General features: G+C 42.4%; 1 pseudogene; it reads left to right on the forward strand.

The window, feature by feature from the left end:
• Positions 1–381: 381 nt before the first annotated feature.
• Positions 382–6,229, forward strand: part of LOC103730454 — a 10,158-nt pseudogene continuing 4,310 nt past the window's right edge.

Genomic DNA, 6,229 nt, shown 5'->3' on the forward strand with positions numbered 1-6,229 from the left:
ACGGACTTTAATAAGTTTTACCAATCATAATGGGTCTGTAACTACATGGCCCATTGGCAGAGGACTTGCTCAAAATATGGGGAGTCAGTGCCTGATTCATTGGTGGCTTTGTGGATGTGTGCAAGATCCGTGAGAGGGGTGGGCACTCATGGCTGTTGTGCAGCATTTGGGCCAACGTTAACCAGAAAGGCAGACAATGACCAGCAAGGTTGAGCAAGAGGTGGGCAGGTCGTGGCGGGATATAATGAACAGGAGGTGCATCGGAGCAGGCAGAACGTATTTCCTTCCAGGGGTACTGGGGTGGTGGTGTCTCCGATTGTTGTGTCTTTGAAAGCGGCTGTTGTGCAGCATTTGGGCCAATGTTAACCAGAAAGGCAGACAATGGCCAGCAAGGTTGAGCAAGAGGTGGGCAGGTCGTGGCGGGATATAATGAACAGGAGGTGCATCGGAGCAGGCAGAACGCCTTCCAGGGGTACTGGGGTGGTGGTGTCTCCGATTGTTGTGTCTTTGAAAGCGGGGTCTGAGGTAGAGGCAAGGGGCCCCTTTCTCAACTGGATTGACTTCCTGGCTGGTTCCCATATCAAGGTCAGCAGGGGTTGAAGTAATGGCAAGGTCTACATTGGCCTGATCCTGACAATGCTTATTGTGGGCTGAAATGACTTCTTTAGGGGAGGACGACTTAAGGTTGGCAATGATGGCTAAAAGGATCAGAACAAAAGAGGCAGGGGGAAGGACTCCCAGTCTTACTTCCCTTTTTCAGGCCAAGAAAAGGACCCGTGTCCAGAGGTCAGGATCCCACATATTCTTGGTAGAGACCAAAGGAGCCAAGTTAGTGGTTTCATCCCAGAAATTTTCAACATATTTGGTTTAACTTTCAGTCCCGGAGCGATTTCAGTGCTGCCGTTTGTGGCTCCTTGCACTGTGGTGGTAAGTTGCCCATCGTGGGAAGTTTAACTTTCAGTCCCGGAGTACTAAGGAGCGATTTGAGTGCTGCCGTTTGTGGCTCCTTGCACTGTGGTGGTAAGTTGCCCATCGTGGGAAGGTCCCATGAAGGGATCCCCAACATGAAAAACTTTATTGGATCCAAATGTCTTGTGCTCAGTGAGGGACTTCTGGAAGCCATGACACCTCCAGCCATATGCTCACACAGTGTCTCCGGGACAGGCAACAGGATGACCCGATGCCTCGGCTCTGAGTTAGGGTGGATCAGTCCTTATGTGAACTCACCGAGGCAAACCAAGGAATAAAAGGTGCTGGACTTCAGGACCACATGGTGGAGTGTGCCTTTCGATGCCTCGGCTCTGAGTTAGGGGTGGATCAGTCCTTATGTGAACTCACCGAGGCAAGCCAAGGAATAAAAGGTGCTGGACTTCAGGACCACATGGTGGAGTGTGCCTTTTCTGATTTAACAACAAATATGACAGGGTAGAGGGGACAGAGGAGCGGGGCCACTCCCTCACCCTCTAGCAGCCAAATGGACAGACAAAACCTGGGGCCTACTCACTAAAAGAACTGAAGTTGGGGGCATTACCAATGCCGGGGGGCCAGGAACCTTGTTTGGGCGCCAGCTCTTGCAGGTTTCCTCGTGGGTCCAGCCCATGAGGGACTGCAGGGAATGAGTGAAAGAACTGAATTTGGGGGCATTACCAATGCCGGGGGGCCAGGAACCTTGTTTGGGTGCCAGTTCTTGCAGGTTTCCTCGTGGGTCCAGCCCATGAGGGACTGCAGGGAATGAGTTCTGGCCTAGGTGGGGGTGAGTGGCGTGGAATCAACACACAGACTCCAGGAGCCAGATGAGAGCAGGCACTAGGTGAGGTGCTGCAGGCTCATTTATTGCTGAGAAGTGCAAGCTTTATATACCTCTCCCCCTGCCCCCAGTGCCCCATAAGTTGGTGTGTCACTTCCTGATAGATCCCCTCATCCAGGCAGGATCATCTCATCCAGGCAGATTGTAGGTTGGCTATTTTGCTTAAGCACGGGCTGTGCTCTCAAAGTGGAAGCTGTGTTCTCTTAGCGAAGCCTGTGCTTAAGCCTGGCACTTCCTCTCCTACAAGACCCTTAGCCCATCTTTTAACTGGGTTACTTGTTTTCTTGATTTTTTGTTTTTTGAGTTCTTTATATATTTTGGATGTTAAACCTCTGTCAGATGTGTCTCTGGTGAAAATTTTCTCCAACTCTGTGGGTTTTCTCCTCACTTTCTTGATTATTTTTATTAAATTTGAAAATCTAAAAGAAGTGGATGAATTTTTAAATGTATGGAAACCCCCAAAGCAAAACCCAGAAGAGATCAACAGCTTAAACAGATCCATTACAACTCAAAGCAATAATAACTGAACCCTCTGACTGAAAGGCAACATGAACCTAAATAGAATCACAGAATTTTATCAGTCCTTAAAAAGACCTACAACCAATACCATTTAAATTATTTTAAAAGACTGAAACAGGGAAAACTCTCAAATTCTTTCTATGATACCACTATTACTCTAATACCAAATCTAGGAAAATACAAAATAAATAAGAAAGCAATAAGTCCATATCCTTAATGAATATACGTGTAAAATTTCTCAACAAAATAGTCACAATTTGCATCAAAAAATCATCCATATTCCATTCTTCTCTTCCACCACCATCCTGTCCCTTGTCAGCTAGCCTTGGGCCCACTTAAGCTCCATTTTCTCTGCCTCAGATCTCTGGACTAGCTTCCAGTCAGACTAACTAAACACCCTAGCATAGATTGATAAGCCCCTCCTCAGGTGGTACACCCATTCCCACCATCTCTGCCTCCTGCTCAGCCAAACAGATCTGTGCACCTAGGACTCTAAACTAGAAGATAAGACCCTACTGCTGAATACAGAACATATATCAGATATAGGAACTGAAGCAATGAAGCAGTAACTGACCTGTAAGCCTTCTACCTGATGTTTAACTCTTATAATGCTAGATGATAATATGCAAACTATAAAGGAAAAAAATCAATCAATGCTCCAGCCCAGCCCTAATGCCATAGCAACCTCTACAACTAAGGCTCATAAACATAGCATAACAAGGGGTAGAGAGAAAACTAACACATTCTTCAACTCTCATCAGTCAAGCTTCCTTATACAACAGAATGTGATACACAGAGAAGGTCCCTCAACTGACCAAGTTTTAAAGAACAAAAGCTATAGAGTTTATGTTACTAGATAGTACTCCTATATTAAACCTCACCCACCCATGCCCATTGAGGAAGAAGGAGCAAAAAGATTGTGAGAGTGAAGACTGTTTCATGAACACAGGGAAGCAGAGGCTTTAAGGCCACTGGAAGCTTACACTTGTGAACCTGTGATAATGGCATCACTGAGCACAGGACCCATGCAAACTCACTCAGACAAGGGCCCAGAGTGGAGAGAGAAAAATGGGTGGCATGCCAGCCCTAGATTGAGGACTGTTAGAGAATGATTACTATGGGGTGAGGGAGGGTAGGCCTTCCTTGTGATCTCTAGATAGGCTGCTTAGACTCTAGTGGATGAATTTGCACTGAAATATATCTGGATACAAATACTTGACTGGATAAGACTTAACATGCTTAGCGGAATACGTAGAGTCTGGTGGGGGTTTGGAAGGTCATGGATAGGAGAGGAGGGTCTATATTTAATTAAGAATTGTTGTAAGAAATGTACAACAGCTCAATGAATGTTCTTTTTTAAAGAAAAGAAAAAAAATAGAAACAAATGAAGAGTCCACATGGGTTTTACCTGAGTGTTGTGTGATTTGTTTTCTTAACTTCTTCCTTCATTAATATGAGGAAATCTTTAGAGATTTGAACCAATAACATGGAGTAATTTTTCTAATTAGGACTTTTGAGCATTGGGCTTCTAAGGCCACATAATAGTCAACCACCAGCCCATCTCTCTAGCCCTGCAGTTTGGTATCTTCAGTGTAGCTGACCCAACGTTTCTCTTTCTTCTCTCCACGGGTGTCCTCTACAGGAAGCTCCCATCAGACACAGTACTCTTCAGTCCTGAGGACACTTCCTGAGACATCAATGGACAGCAGCATGGGAAGGTCTTTGGATCTGTCCTCCTTGGTCCAGACCCAGCAGAGAAGCAGCAAAACTCAGTAAGTATAGAAGGACTTGTGTATCTGCAGAGGGTGATTGGAAATATTGTTTTCTTATTGTGATGAGAAACTGACAGTTTGATGTCTAGATGATTTAAACTATATCATTTCTGAGGAATTAGAATTTGGACATTTTGGTTTTAGCACAGTCCAGAAATCATATTCCAATCATCTTTCACCATACTGTTCATACCTTCCCTAAATGTGTCCTAAACTGATTCCTAAGCAGACAGGCTCATGATGTACTACTGCGCCCGGCATGTCTGTCTTTTTGCCAGTCCTGGATAGTCCTGCAGTTTTCCACAGTCTTCTTTCACATTTGTTTTATCCCACATATTTTCAAATGGAGATAATATCTCAATTTGATCCCTGTTTAGGAACCTGGACATTATTTAAACATGTGCCTAATGTTCCTGTAACCAATACCTTTGGATTCTTGCTTAAGTCCTGATGTCTGGGAAAAAATAAATGAGTTCAGTGCAACTCATTCAGGGTTTCATAATGTAATGTTTAATGCTGTCACCTCCACTTACATCATCTGTGGCATAAAGCAATTTGTTAGTATCTCTGAAACTCAGCCTTGTCATCTGAATGCATTATGGTTTAGACCAATGTATTTTGTAACAAGAACAGATACTGGTTGTTCTGTGTGGGTTTAATGTGCATTTTGAAAAATTATAGATAACTGAGCTGAGGAGATAGCCTAGTCAGTAGAGTGCTTGCCTCAGTGAACTGCATGCTTCACAAGCATGAGGACCTTACTTTGAGCCCAGAATCCACATTAAAAAGAAGCCAGGCATGGTGTCATGTGTTTGTCATCCAACCACTGGGAAGGGGGAAGGTGTGGAAGGTATATTCCTGTTTCTTACTGGATATCAGCTATATCTTGAGTTTCAGGCCAGTGTCAGAGTTTCTTAAATATAAAAGAAAGTGGAGAGTGCCTGGGAATAACAGCAGAACCAGACTGCTGGTTTCCTCATGTGCACACACACTTATGAGGGCACCTGTATGTATATACACGGACATTCACACACAAACATAAACATACATGTATAAACACAAAATTAGGGATAATTTTGATAGTAGTAGCATTAAAAGTCATAGATTTAATGTTAATTGTATTCCTGTTAAATGCCCTTTGATGTGAAGTTTTCTGGTTTCTGTATGATGACATTTTATTTTTATCTTTGTCTATTTGCTTATGCTTATGGAAAAATGACTGTTAGTTTTACTTCTGATTTCCAGAGCCTTTGCTTTATTTTGTCCTGTAGGAATTCATAAAAAAATAACATTGTGTCTAAACACTGAATGGACATATCCTACATTGACTTCACCACACTGGTGCTTTCATGCCTGTAATTTCTTCCCTTTTTATGAATGTTCCACAGAGTTAGAGATAAAATAAAACAGCTATATGGGTTATTTAAAATTGGGACCTATAGATCTATTGTAATGTATAAATCATTCACAGGCTATGGTAGTTATTTTCATGGTTGTACAAAGAGATGAAGCAGTAGAAGCATAAGATTAACCTTAGCTTTGGGTGATATCCAGAACAGACACTACATTGCTCTAAGTTTCAACTACCCTTAAATTACATTGATTAATAAAGACACTATCACCTTGAAGCTGGCTGTTTTTCTAGCTTCTGGGGTTTAAAGTGGCTTTGTACAAAATGAAGTAAATGAAGATACTTTGGCTATTACAGTTTGGGGACTCATTTTGGGGTCATTACAAACCTACCTTTTCTGTGAGTCAGTAAGAGTACAGAGAAGAGATATAGCAAGTTAATTATTAGGGCTTATTTATTTGTGATCTCCAATCCCAGGACACTGTGGCCTCTACTGGAGCCTAAAAAAACATTATTCCCCATGAAGGATGCAACTTCTTGGTGTGTTATTAAAAGTATTTGCTACTGGACAAACAGTTGTGGTATTTGATGGCAAATCTCAATAATAAAAGGACATACACCATAATGACTGAATTTCTATTATGAAAGCAAATATAGGTTATAAATAATAAAATTGACTAAGTGTCATGAGAGAAATGTTGTCCATCAACACCTTATGCAGCATTATCTTCTTTTTGACATGGACATACATATGTATTTTGGAAATATTGTCATAATAAA

This window comes from Nannospalax galili, unplaced genomic scaffold, assembly GCF_000622305.1.
Source record: "Nannospalax galili isolate Female #2095 unplaced genomic scaffold, S.galili_v1.0 scaffold1114, whole genome shotgun sequence".
Taxonomy (NCBI): Eukaryota; Metazoa; Chordata; class Mammalia; order Rodentia; family Spalacidae; genus Nannospalax; species Nannospalax galili.